Source organism: Macaca nemestrina, chromosome 2, assembly GCF_043159975.1.
Source record: "Macaca nemestrina isolate mMacNem1 chromosome 2, mMacNem.hap1, whole genome shotgun sequence".
In the NCBI taxonomy this organism is placed as follows: domain Eukaryota; kingdom Metazoa; phylum Chordata; class Mammalia; order Primates; family Cercopithecidae; genus Macaca; species Macaca nemestrina.
In genome coordinates, this window is record NC_092126.1 from 20,624,264 (window position 1) to 20,639,412 (window position 15,149).

Here is a 15,149-nt window from a genome sequence, read left to right on the forward strand (position 1 = left end):
AATCGAGCAGTAAAGTGCATTCGAGTTTTCACAGAGCTGGGTAGAAACTATGGTGTGTTCTCAAGTATTGCCTGCCTAGCTACTAGAGGAAACATATGATAAGGCCATTGCCCTCCAAATTATTCATTCATTGTAATAACACTTATTTGGACTAGTATTTATGCTATTTAGACTGTTATTTACGCTATTTACTGTAGTGTCCAACAAGGCAGAACCAACTCCATCCTAATATTTATTTATATATTTTTGAGACGGCGTTTTGCTCTGTCGCCCAGGCTGGAGTGCAATGGCCTGATCTTGCCTCACTGCAACCTCCACCTCCCGGGTTCAAGTGATTCTTCTGCCTCAGCCTCCCGAGTAGCTGGGATTACAGGCATGTGCCACCACACCTGGCTAATTTTGTATTTTTAGTAGAGACGGAATTTCACTGTTGGTTAGGCTGGTCTCAAACTCCTGACCTCAGGTGATCCACCAACCTCAGCCTCCCAGAGTGCTGGGATTACAGGCGTAAGCCATGGCACCCGACCCAACTCTATCCTGATAGAAGTGATATTTGAGTTGGGAGACAGATGACAAAGGAATTACTAAACACTGCTGTTAGTGACGTGGTAGGGGAGCACTTTAGGAGGGTAAACCTCCTAAGTCTTTGAGAAGATAAGGCTTGGCTACAGTTAACATATATAAATAAATAATAGAAATCAAATACAGTAAACTAGCATATGGTCTAAGAATAGAATGGGAGAATAGTAAAGCTGTAGGTTGAACTGACTTGAAAACAGGAAAGAGGAACTATTGGCGTTGGTAAAATCTTCACTCACCCAGTTTTGGTAAATGAAAGTCATAAAAGAGAGATTATGATATTCATCAGTCATAATTCTAACTTGCAGCAGACTGCTCAGCAGCCAAAAAAGTAGAACAAATTAATATTCATAAAATCTCATCTTAGATTTGTAATTATGCAAAAAAACGTGGAATAGATTGGTGGCAGTTTATATTACTCTGAAATTGGAGCCCATCTGTTTCATAGTTTAGCCTCTATGGTTTCTTCTGCTCCTAAAATTCTATAATTTTCACTGATCAGGGTGTTGGGATAGAGAGAGGAAAGTCATTAATCTTGAAAAAATGTAACTTGTCTTTTGCTTTTGCTATAAAGCCTCATAATTGTAAGCCTCACTTGGAATTGATTTGTCAGTCTTTTTTGTTGTAGTTGTCAGTCTTATTTTCCAATATAGGTTAAATCCTATTATAAATAGCATAGTTTAGAAGGTTTCTAAGTTTTAGCAGGTAATATACTTTCTTGTAAGCAGTGCATGATTTAACACAATTCTGATACCACTTACGTTTTGGGACCATGATATTTTTCCATGATTTTGTTATGATTTTATTCATTTTGCACATATTTATTAAATATCCTATAGGTGCTAGGTAATGGGGATATAGTCAAACAAGGTAGACAGAATTCTGCCTTTGCTGAGTTTATTTTGGCATATGGTGTGAACACAGTGATGGCATTTACATTTCTGCTTTCCATTTGTGAGTGCCAGTTAAAACATTTCATGAGTCTGTAAGAAATTTTAAAAAAAATAGTCATTAGAATAAATGACAGACAACCCAGTACTGATTGGCAAATGGAAGTTTTTTTTGTGGGTCTGTAAGTAGGCATTCTCTTTGAGGAACTGCAGTTAGGTATTGATACTAGGTATCGATACAGCACTCTAGGAATAGTATCAGGATTTCAATTACCCTTTTGCCTTATTCTAAGTATCTTTGGACCACAATCCATGGAGTTGTAATAAAGGGAGAGAGCAAATCTGAAGCTGTAGGACAAGGCTGGGTGCTGTGGCTCATGCCTGTAACCCTTGTACTTTGGGAGGCTGAAGTGGGAGGATCACTTGAGCCTAGGGGGTTCAAGACCAGCCTGGGCAACATAGTGGGACCCTGTCTCTACAAAACATAATTCCCCAGGTGTGTTGGTGCTTGCCTGTAGTCCCAACTACTTGGGAGGCCGAGGCAGGAGGATCACTTGAGCCTGGGAAGTTGAGGCTGCAGTGTGCTGTGATTATGCCATTGCACCGCAGCCTGGGTGACAGAGTGAGGCCCTGTCTCAATAAAAGATGAAACAAAGCTGTAGGACATTGATGAATTGTTTTGCCTGGTAATTGAGACTGGGAAGTACACAGGTTTTCTTCTAAGAGCTTAGAGAATTTTGTTACATTAGACTCTTGTCGTTGAATAGGTTAGAATACAGAGCCAAAGTAACCTGGTATTGGAGGAACCTGGTATGTTATTTTAGTGGTATGTGGTATGCTAACCAATATATTCTAAAACTTTGCTAGTTATAATTGTCAACATCCTGTAATGGGTTGTTTTCTTCCTCTTTTCCTCCCCCTCCTTCTTACTGTATCTTACCACAAATATGATCTTAAAGTGGATAGGATCTGCAACTGACTAAACTGTGTGGGCCATTTAGGCGCTTACAGATATTTCCATAGGGTTAATGTTAAAGATTAGTTACAGATCAGTGTAACTTTTGATTTATACTATAGTTTCTTGATGATTACGATTTCCTCTGTAGCTATCACTTTTTATGCATACAGTATTTTTAGTTTTGCAATGAGCATGTACATTCTAGCTTACAGTGAATTTTACCTCTATTTTCATTTAGCAGGCAATGTTGTGTATTTTGTTGCATTTTTGCAGTTTGGGAAAATTTAGGATTATTTGTAATTGTAATGGTGACAAATCATAAGAGGTCTTTGGTTGACATAGTCTTATGGTAGTGTTTGGCAGTGCTGCTGTTGACAATCTTCCCTAAGGCAGAGGGTTAGCTGATTAGAGTAGACTAGGTTGCTTAAATTAGTGACTCTTTCCTTCCATGGACCAGACATTTTCAAATGACTGTTAAAAGAAGAGAGTGGCCTAATACTTCTTTTTTTTGTTGAGGCAGGGTCTCATCCTTAGGGTTGCCCTAAAGTGGCATGTGGCACCATCATGGCTCACTGCAGCCCGGACTTCCCGGGCTCACGTGATCCTCCCACCTCAGCCTCCAGAGTAGCTGGGAATACAGGCACACCACCACGTCTGGCTAATTTTTTGTATTTTTAGTAGAGGCAGGGTTTCAACATCTTGCGCAGGCTGATGTCGAACTCCTTAGCTCAAGCGATCCACCCTCCTCCACCCGGCAAAGTGTTGGGATTACAGGCGTGAGCCACTACACCTTGCCGACACATCTTTTCAGTACTTGGTTTAGAAAGTTAATGTGTTTATGATATAGATTTGCATTTTATCTGGAGCTAATATGCCAATACAGACAGGTTCTAGTTTGGCATTTCTTTTTTTTTCCTAAGACAGGGTCTCACTCTGTCACACAAGCTGGAGTGCAGTAGTGCGATCTTGACTCATGGCAACCTCCGCCCTCCGGGTTCACTAGATTCTTGTGCCTCAGCCTCCCCAGCAGCTGGGATTACAGGGGTGTGCCACCATGCCCCCATCTCTTTCTCTCTCACTCTTTTTTTTTTTTTTTTTTTTTTTGTATTTTTAGTAGAGACAGGGTTTCGCTATGTTGGCCAGGCTGGTCTTGAACTCCTGACCTCAGATGATCCATTTGCCTCGGCCTCCCAAAGTGCTGGCATTACAAGTGTGAGCCACTGCGTCTGGCCTAGTTTGTTGGTTTTAAGCAGATTTTCAGATTTCTTCCAAAGAGGATGTTTTAAAATGTTTTAATTTTTCTTAAGCCATTTTAGTGAGTGTACTTAAGCAGTTTTCAGTATCAAGGGGTTAAAGGACAGTCCACTGTTAATAGTGAAATAGGGAAGATGCTTTAATGTTGTTGGGTTTTTTTTTTTTTTTTTTTTTTTTTTTTTTTTTTTGAGGCGGGGTCTCGCTCTTTCGCCCAGGAGTGCAGTGGTGTGATCTTGGCTCACTGCAACCTCCTTCCCCCCAACCCGGGTTCAAGCGATTCTCCTGCCTCAGCCTCCCAAGTAGCTGGAATTACAGGCGCATGCCACCACACCTGGCTAATTTTTGTATTTTTAGTAGAGACAGGGTTTCACCATGTTGGCCAGGCTGGTCTCGAACTCCTGATCTCAGGTGATCCGCCCGACTCAGCCTTCCAAAGTGCTGGGATTACAGGTGTAAGCCACTGTGCCCTGCCCGCTTTAATGTTTTAAATGACCTTTTTTTTTTTTCCTCACTTTTCAGAGAATTTTATGTGAACTAGTGTCATGTGTTCTGATTCTGTTCACTCACATCTTAAGGGCAGTAGAGAAGTTGTCTTCTCCCTCTCTCTAGATTCCATGACTGTATTGCTTCTTTTCAGCCAGATTTCCCAATTTGGAAAAGCTGTCCAATTGTGTATCTTTTCTGATTAGGAACATGAGAAGGGGTTATACTTTTGACAGTAGATTCACACTTGGAAGATGCCTCTTTTGTTTCATTACAGAAAGGAGTGTGGAATGGTTTTTCAAAAGAGCATGAAGGTGGGCTCGTGAGCCAAGGTCGCTCCACTGCTCTCCAGCCTGCTGAGACACCGTCTCCAAAAAAAAAAAAAAAAAGGCTCTGGGAAATCTTATAATAAATAAAGACATTAAACTTCGATGGGGAGAGAATGCAGCTTAATATTAAATGGTATTGCCAAACAGAGATCTTTGATTATTCCAGCCTAATGAGAAACGAGAAGGGGACGAGCAGTGGTTTGGTGTCAACCATGGGTTCAGATCTTAACTTAGCCTCCAATGGTAGGGCCTGAAAATTTTTAGAAAATCTCTTTCTGCCCGTGAGTTCCCATCTTTAACACAGAGATAATAAGTGATTAAATGAGAGACCTAATACAATGCATTGTTCAGAGTAGGCTTTCTCTAAAAAGTTACCTGTTCACTAACTTGCCACACAACAAAGGACAAAATCATAAATCTTACATTAGGATTTGCATAAATGCAAGAAGCATGACATTCCTCCTGCCCAGTGCTAGGATTAGAAGAAGAGTACGGTAGAACTTTCAGGGGAGTTTCATTATTTATTCTGAGGGGCTAGAATAATGCTGAAGTTATTAATTCAGACTTAGCTGTAGTTGCTTCTTTCTATTTTTAAAAGGTTTTATTACATAAGTTTTGTGAATTAAGTTGCTAATGTTATAGAAATTAAGTATCTGAAATTTGCCTCTCTGCCTCCAGATTCCCAGATGGCTGGGTATAGAGTTTTCCTGGGTCATTCATTGCTAAATTCTCAATTAAGTCTAGCCTAGGGTCTAACACATTGAACAAATATATTTGTTCAATGGATGAATGTTAGGATGATGTTATTAGTCTGTTATCACACCACTATAAAGAACTACCTGAAACTGGGTAATTTATGAAGGAAAGAGGTTTAATTGACTCACACAGGTCTGCAGGCTGTACCGGAAGCATGGCTAGGAGAACTCAGGAAACAAACATGGCAGAAGGGGAAGTATGCAAGTCTTCTCATAGTGGCAGGAGAGAGAGAAGTGGGAAGTGCTACACACTCTCAAACAACCAGATCTCATGAGAGCTAATGAGAACAACAAGGGGGACATCTGCCCCCATGATTCAGTCATCTCCCATCAGGCCCCTTCTTCAACATGAGGGGATTACAGTTTGACATGAGATTTGGGTGGGGACACAGAGCCAAATGATAGCAGATGATACTACGACTCAATAAGATTTGAAAGTGAATATACTGCTGGTTAATTGTTTAGTCAAGTAATATGTTATATGACTTTTATTTATAGTATTAACCAATAAGAAAAAGGATGCTTCTTTGCTTGATACAACTGCCAGTAGAAGAGAACGTTTCTTGCCTTGGTTCCTTGAGTGAGAATGTTGAGTACATGCAGTAAATGTAAGCTAGATTGATTCCAAAGAGTACATAACATTTTTTAAACCTGAGAGAAAATTTTAGGCAAGTGAATATTAAGCACCATTAAAATGAAAATTTTATGAAAATTTATCCTATTTTCACCACTTTTAAATAAATTTACATTGATTGTTGGAAAACTGGGTATTTTGCTTAAATCTTAATACTCGTGTGATTTTACTTTATGAAAAGCAGTGACTTGATATATATGATTATAAAAACACCAATGACAAGCAATTTCAGAGTCTAGATGTCAGCTGTTATATGTATTGGTTTGAAATTATGCTATCCTATTCTTTAGAATTATTACATACATAATATAATTTTTTTTGTTCATCTGCTTTTAATTTTGTGATTTTGAGGTTTGCGAACCCTCTTCCTTCCTGGACTCTGCCTCCCTAACCTGCCAATCCATGCATAAATGTTTATACAGGTGCTGTAATTAGCCAATGCACTGACTCAGTAGAGTCTTTTCAGTAATATTTTGTCTTTATTTTTGGTTTATTCATAATTATTCCCAAATGACCTTGATTATAAAATGTCCAAGAGAAACTTCCTTATCCATTTTTGCATATGCCATTAGCAGTATCCTTGGAATAAGACTTTGTTATAAGCCTGTTTGTATCTGGGGAAGTTGGTCATTTGTTAGGAATAAGGGATTCATTCAGTCTAAAATTGGCCTTCATTTGGCCTTTCATTTTATCTTATTGAGCCAATTTATTCAGTAATAGGAAATTCAGTAAATAATCATAGGCTCTAACCCTCATTTTCAAAACAAGGTAAAATTTGGAGGTGGCTTAACCTAGATGTAACAAGTACATGTTTGGGTTCCCTATTTCTAATCTGCCACTTAGGTGGCTTTGGGCAACTGACATCTTTGAATCTCACTTTTCTCATTTGCAAATTGGAATTACTATATTAAACTTACCTCGTAGGGCTCGTCTTAGGATCAGGTAGAATACTGTGTATAAAATACTAAATGTGCCTCTTGGAAACTTGCTATTAATAATCAGCCTGTGTTCTTATGGAGTATCCTACATAATAAAATTCTAAAAGAGTTTGTGTACAGAATGAGGAAAGAGAAAAAAAATCTTGACTATCCTTAAACCCCTGGTATTTAGATATTCTAGATAACTCTGTGGGTAGGGATTTGATATTGTTTTTGTTTTTTGTTTTTTTGTTTTTTGAAACGGAGTCTCGCTCTGTTGCCCAGAATGCAGTGCCGCAATCTCGGCTCACTGCAACCTCCACCTCCCAGGTTTAAGCGATTGTCCTGCCTTGGTCTCCCAAGTAGCTGGGATTACAGGTGTGCGCCATCATGCCTGGCTAATTTTTTTGTATTTTTAGTAGAAATGGGGTTTCACTATGTTGGCCAGACAGGTCTCCAACTCCTGACCACAAGTGATCTGGCAAAGTGCTGGGATTATAGGCGTGAGCCACCGCACCTGGCCTGATACTGGTTTATTGCCTAAAGCTTCACATTTTAAAGGATATGACATGTTGACAAAAATGTTTAAAAGCCTCATTAAAGCGTAATATAATTATCTTCTTTTATTTATTTTGAGACAGAGCCTCACACTGTCTCCTGGAGTCACTGTCTCCAGGAGTCTCGTACTGTCGCACAAGCTGGAGTGCAATGGCGTGATCTCGTTTGCCTTCTGGGTTCAAGTGTTTCTCCTGCCTCAGCCTCCCGAGTAGATGGGATTACAGGTGCCTGCCACCATGCTGGGCTAATTTTTTGTATTTTCAGTAGAGACCAGGTTTCACTATGCTGACCAGGCTGGTCTCGAACTCCTGACCTCGTGATGCGCCCTCCTCAGCCTCCCAAAGTGCTGGGATTACCTTTAAATGTTTTAACCATTTTGACAAAATATTTAAAATGTGATTATATCTCTCCTTTTTACAATAGAGTACTGTCACTAGCTTTAGACTGTTTTTAAAACTTACCCTGTGTTTAACTGTTTTATCATTGAATTTCTTATCTGCTGTAGATTTGTTACTGATAACAAAATCACAGTTATTTAATGGGGATGATGATGGAGGCCTCGGTTATCTCACTTATTTACTCTCTGAGACACAAATTTTACTTCCTAAGACTGCTTTCTGATTCTTGGCTTGTTGTAGATACTTCATTCTGTTTTGATGAGATCTTACTGTATCTTTTTGATAATGTTAGACTCTCAAAATTTAGTGTACAGGGTATAGAAAGTCAGAGAGCTTAGCATAGTGTTCGGCCGAATAGGCATAAGATAGTTTCTAGTTGTTATTCTGTTGAGGCAGGATGATAATAAATTATACTTTATAAAGGGTTCGTAGTCATAGTTTCATCTTAAATTTACCATTTATATATTTTTTCTATAATATGAAATAATTACCATGAATTTTTTTGGGTAAAGTGATAATCTAAATTTTGATTTGTGTACACATACAATTTGTGCACATACGCACTTTGTCATTTTATATATGTGTTTGGATCATTAGATAACTTTAAGATGTTTAGGAATTTCCAGAATAACTATGTAGCATTAAATTTTATTGGGTTAATATACTCAATCTGCCTTTTTTTTTTTTTTTTTTTTTTTTTTTTGAGATGGGGGTCTCAGGTCTCACTCTGTCAACCAGGCTGGAGTGCTGGTATGATCTCGGCTCACTACAGCCTCCACCCCCCCCCCCCCCCCGCCCCGGCTCAAACAGTCCTCCCACCTCAGTCTCCCAAGTAGCTGGGACTACAGGCGTGCACCACCACACTTGGCTAATTTTTTGTATTTTTGGTTTTGCCATGTTGCCCAGGCTGGTCTCGAACTCCTGAGCTCAAGTGATACGCCTACCTCGGCCTTCCAAAGTGTTGTGATTATGGGTGTGAGCCTGACCACAAGCTGCCTTTCTATTTTACAAAAATGTGATTTCTCAAAGGGGTCATTAAAGTAGGAATTTTAAAGTAATTCAACTTGTTTTAAAGAGCCGGTCGTATATGTACTGACTTTATTAATTGCAATTTTTTTTTTTTTTTTTTTTAAGAGATGAGGTCTTGCTATGTTGCACAGGTGAGAATGTGGTGGCTATTCACAGGCATAATCATAGTGCACAGGAGCCTTGAACTCCTGGGCTCAAGTGGTCCTCTGGCCTCAGCCTCCCAAGTAGTTGAGACTAATGGTGCATACACACATACCATGCCCAGCTTATCAATTTTTGAGATAGATATTTTCTTCCATTTTTTAAGCCGATTCTAATCTTTTTTTTTTTTTTTTTTTTTTTTGAGACAGAGTCTCCCTCTGTCGCCCAGGCTGGAGTGCAGTGGTGTGATCTGGGCTCACTGCAACCTCCGCCTCCCAGATTCAAGCGATTCCCCTGCCTCAGCCTCCCGAGTAGCTGGGATTATTAGCTTGCGCTACCACACCCAGCTAAATTTTTGTATTTTTAGTATAGATGGGGTTTCGCCATGTTGGCCAGGCTGGTCTCAAACTCCTAACCTCAGATGATCCTCCCGCCTTGGCCTGCCAAAGTGCTGGGATTATAGGCATGAGCCACTGTGCCCAGCCTGATTCAATTCTTTTTTGAAAAGCAATTTCGATAGAGGTAAGATACAAATAGAAATTGTTTCATTGATTAGAAATTAAAACAGTATTTTAATATGATTCCATAGGCCCATCGGAATGTGAATTCGTATTGGAGGTGTGATGGCAAGAGGTGGGAGATAAAGTCGTAAAGGGAGTGGAGGAAATTATTTTGAGATTAAATTTCATCATTTCAGATCACGGCTGAAAATGCAAATTATACACTATATCATTGCATTCAATTTATTTAATTTTATTTTTATTTCTATACGTATTTTTATTTATATGTATATATTTTGAGACGGAGTCTCATTCTGTCGCCCAGGCTGGAGTGCAGTGATGCAACCTGTACAGATAGGGTTTCGCCAGGTTGGTCTCGAACTTCTGACCTCAGGTGTTCAGCCTGCTTTGTCCTCCCAAAGCGCTGGGATTACAGGTGTGCGTTGCTGCAACCAGCTGCATTCAATTTAAAAAAGACATTTTTAAATTTAATATCTTGTCACTGACTTCAGCTTATGTATTAAATTTTTATATAATTTATTTGCTATCATTTGCTAATTGAATTGGTTTAGCAATAAATGGCTTAAAAGGTTAAGAAATGAGTATTGACTGGATTAGCACTGAGGGATTGTTTTATACCATGCCAGTGCTTTCTTTGTTATGGTTATGAGATGTGAACAGTGAGGGGCAGTTTGAGATTGTAATTTGGTAGCAGTGAATTTCAGATGGGGGATTGCTGCCTCTCTGCTAATCTAGAATAAATAGCTGATTGGAGGAGTAAATACTGTTCATTGAGAAGATTTTCATATAAAGCCAGAATGATAATATTTTCAGCTTTTTCAATCGGCCTCACAGGAATGGCATATCAAGTGTAGAAGATGAGCATTGGTTGACAAATTTTTGTTGGGCCTGTTGGTTAGGAGTCATTTACTGTTTAATGCCTTCAGTCACTCAAATGTCAAAGCTTTTGCTTTAGTTTGTCATCTGAAACAAAGTAACGTGAACCACAGTTTATAAAATGCAGGCCTGGGACCTGTAATGGGAATTTTATTACTCACTTTGTTGATGGTGTATCTGTGATCCCAGCACTTTGGGAGGCCAAGGCGAGCGGATCACCTGAGGTTGGGAGTTCGAGACCAGCCTGACCAACATGGAGAAACCCCCATCTCTACTGAAAGTACAAAATGAGCTGGGGCATGGTGGTGCATGCCTGTAATCCCAGTTACCCAGGAGGCGGAGGTTGTGGTGAACCAAGATCGCCCCATTGCACTCCAGCCTGGGCAACAAGAGTGAAATTCACTCCATCTCAAAAACAAAAAAAGCTTCAAATTTGCCCCCTTTCACCTTGTTCTCCAAGCAGAATAGCTGTGGGGCTGAAATCCCGACTAGCCTCTGCCTGCTTTAATGTAGTTATTGTTAAATAAAATTCAGGAAGGATATACCCCAAATATTCATTTTCTGAATCTGTTCCTTACTGCAGATTGAGACTTACTAATAATTTGTAAAAACAATTTAGTGGATTATAAGTGTTAGAAAAGAAAGGAACAGAATGGAGAATAGTGAGCCACCACGCCCCACCCCTAGTATTTCATTGAATGCTTATATTGTACCAGAAATGTTTCTAAACTATATTCATTACATGCAACATCTTGTTTAATTTTTTTTTTAGCCTATCATTTGTATAAGTATTGTTGTTACCCCATTATACAGATGAGGAGACAGATCCAGTGAGACTAAGTAATCTACCCAGCTTAGTAAGTAAGTGAAGAGCCAGGATTTCAATTTAGGCAATCTTACTAGATCTAGAACCTACATTATTATGATTACTATTAATTTCTTCCTAGAGCCATGTTTTCTAGGCTGGAGTACAGTGGCTATTAACAGGTGGCTTCAAAGCACAGTGCAGCTCTAATTCCTGGGCTCAAGCAATCCTCCACCTCAGTCTCTTGACTAAGTGTGACAGGTCAGCTTAGATCATATATTGTCTTCAGCCAAAATAAATTGGTTGACAAATTGCATTGCATGTTTATGTACAGTTTTTCAGTATCTAGTCTTAATTTTATCCTAATATAATATAATTTGTGGAGATAATTTTTTGGATTATGTCATTAATTAGAAGCTGTTGTCAAACAGGTATAGATTGTTTTAATCTCTTAATAAGAATTTATAAGGCTGGTCTCGGTGGCTCATGCCTGTAATCCCAACACTTTGGGAGGCCGAGGCGGGCGGATCACTTGAGGTCCGGAGTTCAAGACCAGCCCGGCCAACATGGCGAAACATCATCTCTACTAAAAATACAAAAGTTAGCTTAGCTGGGTGTGGTGGCATGCACCTGTAATCCCAGCTACTTGGGAGGCTGAGGCAGGAGAATCTGTTGAACCTGAGAGGATTTTATTTACATATAAAGTGCCCATCTGAATACTACTCTACTATGTCCTAAATTTGGCTAATATAAAAATGAAATATTTAATAGTACTTTGCCTTGGTAATTGTTTTTCTGAATGAAATTAAATGTACAGCTTTCTTAAAGCAACTACTAGAGAAGTTTTTTCAAACTCAGAATTTCTTTGCCTTTAGAGTCGTTCTCTTAACCATAACCATAGCAAGAGAGAAAAATTCCATGGTTCTAATCATAACCACTAGATGGTGATCTTATATATTGGTGAAGCCTAAATTTTAATGGTGTTAAAATACTGAAATGGTTGCCCAAATTAAGCAATGTGAACTCAGCAGTGCTATTTAGCAGTGTGAAAGGAGTGGACTGGCTGTACTCCTCACTGAAACATATGTTTTGAAGTGAGACAGGTTTCCCATTTGTTTTATGGGATTCCTCCTTCCTCTTGTTGACATTTATGCTGCTTATTGCTGTGATTTCAGTTTTATTAGCTGTTACTGAATTGCTAGCAAAGTGTTTTAAAATAATGAAGTGAAAATTTTTGTGATTGATATAATTATGTTTTACTTACAATTCCATAAATAAGGCATGTGAGTAAAATTATATGTAGTTTAATATAGGGGAAGGTATGTGGCCTAGTGGAATGAACATGGGCTCTTTGAAATCAGATACCCCTGATTTGAATAATGATCAGCTGTGTTACCATAAGGAGTTTTTGTGAGAATTAAAAATAATGTTTGTAAGTGGCCCAGTGAAAAGTGCATTGTCCCTGGAGGTGGGACATGATTTTAAATTGTATCTTATCCAAGCTGAAGCAGTGGGACCTTGAGAAAATTATTTAAGTTTTCTGAGTCTCAAGTTTCTTTCACATATTTGGGAGAGTAATACTTGCTTCTAAAATTGTTTAGTGTAAGACTATTATAAAAGCTAGTAACAACCACAGTGTATGACTGTGGAATACTAAATAAAACGAACTTCCTTACCCATCCATTATTAATGGAGATTATTCTTCCCAAACTTCTATTTCTAAAGAGTTTAGGAAAATATAAAGAAAATAAAACAATTTGGTTTTTTTTCCTCGAGACGGAGTCTTGTTCTTTTGCCCAGGCTGGAATGCAATGGCGGGATCTTGGCTCACTGTAACTGCTGCCTCCCAGGTTCAAGCAATTCTCCTGTCTCTGCCTCCCTAGTAGCTGGGACTACAGGCGCACACCACCACGCTGAGCTAATTTTGGTATTTTTTTATGGAGATGGCTAATTTTGGTATTTTTTATAGAGACGGGCTTTGTCATATTGGCCAGGCTGGTCTCGAACTCCTGACCTCAGGTGATCCACCTACCTCAGCCTCCCAAAGTGCTAGAATTGAAGGCGTGAACCACCGCACCCATCCAAGAAAGTAAAAATTTTAAAGAATTTAAACATATCTTCTCATAATTAAAATTGTGCACCTTAACGTACCCCCCCTTTTCTGTCATATAAAGAGAAACATGGGCCCTCTGCTTTGTCAGCAGTATCATTTCATTTAATTACATTCCTGTATTACGTTCCTATACAGAAAAAGTAATTTCCCATCTGTAAAGGAACTTAAATGGATACCACATATGCTTTCTTAATCACTTTAATTCCTGTACAGTTTTCTACCTAATTTAAAATTTCTTGGTTTCCCCCCGCCCTTTGGCCAATTGAAATTCACAATTAGAAATTTAAGCTATGTAGTATTTCATTTTCTTGATTTTAAGATTTCAAAAAATCAGTTAATTTGATTATATAATTTAATGATTGTAAAGCAGTAAAAATGTTAGTATTTTATTTATTTATTTATTTTTACTGTGCCTACCAGTTTTTGGAAAATGGGAAAATGGTTAGGAAAATTTTGAACCACCTTCTGTAGGTAGCTGACCTTGTGAAATGTTTTTTCAAAAATGTTACTTGCTTTTTTATTGAAGTTGTATCTACTTAAAACAAGAATTGATTGTAGGTTTGTTTTTTATTATTACTATTTTTTTTTTTTTGAGGCAGAGTCTTGCTCTGTTTCCCGGGCTTGGAGTGCAGTGGCGCCATCTCGATTCACTGCAAACTCCGCCTCCTGGGTTCAAGCTATTCTCATGGTTCAGCCTCCTGGGTGCCCGGGATTACAGGCACGCTTGGATAATTTTCGTGTTTTTGGTAGAGACCAGCGTTCCGCCATGTTGTCCTAGCTGGTCTCAAACCCCTCAGCTCAAGCAATCCGCCCGCCTTGGCCTCCCAAAGTGCTGGTATTGTAGAAAAAACCAGGTTTTTGTCACACAGCCTGGAAAGATTAGGCACACAGATACCTTGAAAGGTGAGGGGTTACGAATTTATTGGGCGAAAAAGAAAGAACAACACAGCAAAGTGAAATGGAGTCCTGGCTAACAGGCTGTTCATCTCACCAATTGGATTCCAGGTTGCTATCCCGGAATAGGAGGGGCCGGGTTCTTCCCCCACTTCAAATGGCGCGAACGTTTCGCGGTTCCAGCCCATCCCCCATCCTCCCAGTCCTCGTAGATTATTTTGGGAGCTCTTTTTACTTGACTGTCTTACTAGGATTTACAGACATCGCCGGACTGGCTGGCTTGCTTTTTTTTTGTTTTTTTTTTTGTTTTTTTTGAGACGGAGTCCCGCTCTGTTGCACAGGCTGGAGTGCAGTGGTGCGATCTCGGCTCACTGCAACCTCTGCCTCCCAGGTTCAAGCAATTCTCCTGCCTCACCCACCCTCCTGAGTAGCTGGGATTATAGGCGCCCGCCACCACGCCTGGCTAATTTTTGTATTTTTAGTGGAGATAGGGGTTTGCCATGTTTGCCAGGCTGGTCTTGAACTCCTGACCTCTGCCTTGGCATCCCAAAGTGCTGGGATTACTGGTGTGAGCTACCGCCCCCCGCCTTGATTGTAGTTTTGAAGAACGGACTAAAATGCCACTATTTCACCCATAATGAATTATCAGTTATTTTTTATATTAAATGTTATATTGAATTAGTAGATCTTTAGTATCTTAAGAAAAACATCTTCGTTGAAACAGACTAACATGTATCTATATTTGTGTTCAAATAAACACTCACAAATGGGTTTTATCCTTACGAAAACATGAAAATGTGGTATTAAAAAACTACAGCATGTTTTCTTTTTTTTTTTTTTTTTGAGACGGAGTCTTGCTCCAGGCTGGAGTGCAGTGGCACAATCTCCACTCACTAGCTTCCGCTTCCTGGGTTCTAGCGATTCTCGTGTCTCCGCCTTCCAAGTAGCTGGGATAACAGGCATGCCTGGTTAATTTTCGTGTGTTTGGTAGAGACCAGGGTTTCACTATGTTGCC

The 15,149-nt window shown here is 39.3% G+C and overlaps 1 protein-coding gene and 1 long non-coding RNA gene across 8 annotated transcripts in view; one reads left to right on the plus strand and one right to left on the minus strand.

The window, feature by feature from the left end:
* LOC105488948 (solute carrier family 4 member 7) overlaps window positions 1-15,149 on the plus strand; it is a 106,905-nt gene that overhangs the window by 1,994 nt on the left and 89,762 nt on the right. The gene's annotated exons all lie outside the window — the stretch shown is intronic.
* The window catches only part of LOC139361851 (uncharacterized), a 98,797-nt gene continuing 93,394 nt past the window's right edge, over window positions 9,747-15,149 (minus strand). The window contains exon 4 of the long non-coding RNA XR_011619610.1: window positions 9,747-9,881. This is a non-coding gene — a long non-coding RNA (uncharacterized lncRNA). The remainder of the gene's footprint in view (window positions 9,882-15,149) is intronic.